Source organism: Limulus polyphemus, unplaced genomic scaffold, assembly GCF_000517525.1.
Source record: "Limulus polyphemus unplaced genomic scaffold, Limulus_polyphemus-2.1.2 Scaffold885, whole genome shotgun sequence".
Taxonomy (NCBI): Eukaryota; Metazoa; Arthropoda; class Merostomata; order Xiphosura; family Limulidae; genus Limulus; species Limulus polyphemus.
In genome coordinates this window covers 378,327-381,141 of record NW_013666495.1, presented here as the reverse complement: position 1 = coordinate 381,141, position 2,815 = coordinate 378,327, and the positions used below count along the sequence as shown (strand labels likewise).

At 31.8% G+C, this 2,815-nt stretch overlaps 1 protein-coding gene across 1 annotated transcript in view; it reads left to right on the top strand.

The window, feature by feature from the left end:
• LOC106461037 (sushi, von Willebrand factor type A, EGF and pentraxin domain-containing protein 1-like) overlaps nucleotides 1-2,815 on the top strand; it is a 42,976-nt gene that overhangs the window by 7,044 nt on the left and 33,117 nt on the right. The window lies entirely within an intron of this gene.

The window sequence follows — 2,815 nt, the reverse complement described above, 5'->3', positions numbered from 1 at the left end:
AAGCCTCGAGTGTTTACTAGATGTGCGGTATTCTTGTATATATAAGACCGCCAAGAAGTGACGGCAACAATGGAATTGAATTGCTGACAGAAATAGAGACGTGAATTGTTCGTTCATTGTGAATTATAGCATTTGTTTAAGTTACAGCGTGACTGTGGAAATTAAGTGTATTGCAAAGTTGTATTGAGAAAGAATAAACTAGTTTTATTTAAGAAAGGACTTGTATTGCTAAAGTTTCTTCGGAAAGAATTTTTATGGAAAATTAACAAACGAACAGAGATGTAACAATATATAAACATTTGTATTTAATCCTGGCCAAGCACTGGTTTACTAACTGTTTTACATAAGTGATAATATTTGTAGTTGTTTGAAAATTATATTGTGGATTTCTATTATATCTTAATAAATTGATTTTGTTTGACCCTGGTAACCTGCCTGCATGGTTTTGGTGGTGTTTTGTTTTAGTTGATGTTTCATACTTACATGTATTTAGTCTTCATTTTGTCTTGTATATAGTAGATGTTTGTGATGGAATCTAAAATTAATACATTATTAAGCTAACCAAACTATGTTCCATTGCACATATTTCTTGTATTCTAGAATTGTGTGTACAGGAAGCAATGCAGTTTTTATAAAAGTCGTAAATGCATCTAATTTTTAAGCATTTCGTGTGTCAATGACATGTCAATTAAGCAAAAATGCAAGGTTAGATAATGTAAGTCTTCCAAATAAGTGAAATTCCCACTAATAGCTAGGAGAAGAGTGTAAAGGAAGAGCAAATGTCACTGTAGAAGTTACAAGCAAGAGTGACTGTAATAATAATTTTAGTGTGGAACTTGAAAAGATAGAAGAGTAAATCTCAGATATTTTGAAATAAGTACAACCCTAAGTAATAGGGAAAAGGTGTAAGTTCAAAACTCACTGTAGGATTTTAAATTGAGAATAATTCCTAATGACAATCCTTATGTAGGAATTCAAAACAAGATCAACCCCTTCTGATAAGGACATTAGAGGTGTGTGGATTTACTTATTTTGGAATTTAAAAATAAGAGTAATCTTTTGTGTTAAAGAAACCTGTAAGTTTAAAACTCACTGTAAGAGAAGAAGAAAAGAGTAAACCATGATGATTGAGAAAATGCATTAGAGAAAGTTTTTTTATAGCAGGAAAAAAGAGTAACTTCTATTAATGAGGGAATAGTGTAACCCATGCTCATAGGTGGATCTGAGGGTTGAAATTGCATAAGACCTATCTCCCAATTTCCCAAATCTATGTGCAATCCTCTTGCTTTCCATGTTTTTTCATAATTTTGGTTCTTTTCATTTGTTGTGAACCCAATTCCTTAATTTTGATATTAGCACCTTGATTTGCTGACAGATTGATGACACTGGAGCATGAATGTGAAAAGATATGAAAATGAATGAATATTGATAAGATAGGTGTAGAATTGTTAGATTGCACAGGCTTACATACTATTCATAATGAGGAGGATTGCATATAACTGGAGAAAAGTAAGTGTAAGTGGCAGAGTGGTCAGAATACACAGTGAAGTATGCCATCAAACATTGCTACTGGTTTTTTTATATTTTGACTTCTGTCTTTATTTGCAGGGAAATGTTATATGGGAATTTAAAGATATGAATTTATAATTGTTTTTGTTAGTATTGTATATAGTATGGACTGTTGAGAGTAATACAAAAAATAAGTTATTACTTGCATCATGAAAAAGTATTTTCTCATCATCAGTTGGATTCACAGAAATGTAAACAGTTTTTAACCCCTCTAATATTAAAAACCCATGAGCTCTAGAGGCTTAGGCCCTGGACCCCCAGGGATAATGTAAGGATATATCTGGTGTAGGAAGTAAAAGCAAGAGGAATCCCTGTTGATAAGGAAAAAGTGTAATAGTAAACTTCACTGTAAAAGTTGTAAACAAGATTAACCACTGTTGATAGGAGGGAAATCTGTGAAATAAAAATGTAATTTTTTGACTGTAATAAAATGATGTACATAATGGTAAATAAACCTCAATACTAGCTTTGAAAACAAGGGTAACTTCTATAAGTTAGGTAAAAAGGGAAATGTAAATATAAAGCAAAAGAAACTTCTGCTGAAAAGGAAGAACAATATATATGGTATAATTTTATCAAATATGTTCTCATATGGTCGTCCCAGCTAGCATTTATAGTTAAAACGTATTATTGTTGATTATTACTGGACATTGTTGTTAATCTTGTAGTTGTTTAAGTACAAAATATTGTTGTTTTTGGAATTAGATTTTTTCATTCTTTGGTTCTTTTTCCTGATTCCTTTCTTTCTTTATTGAAATGATTATCAACATTGATATTTATGTTCTATTGTTCATTAACATTAGTATCAAGTCCTGGCTACATATTTATTAACTGTGTTTTTGGTAAGTAATGTTACGACAGCGGATGTCACGTGACACTAGTAACACGTCATATTCTCGAAGGTTCATGAATGCTCGAGCATTTACTAGATTTCGGTATTCTTGTACATATAAGACGGTCAAGACGTGATGGCAACAATGGGTAAGTGACAGTTGAGTCGAGCACATGAGACGTTCATTGTGAATTATAGCATTTGTTATAGCATGACTGTGGAAATTAAGTGTATTGCAAAGTTGTATTCAGAAAGAATAAACCATTTTTATTTAAGAAAGGACTTGTATCGCTAGTTTCTTTGGAAATAATTTTGACGGAAAATTAACTAACGACCAGAGACGTAACAGTAATATACTGTTGCGTCATCGAGATCATGTGATTCTCACGCTCTCTACTTTCTAGAATTATCCTG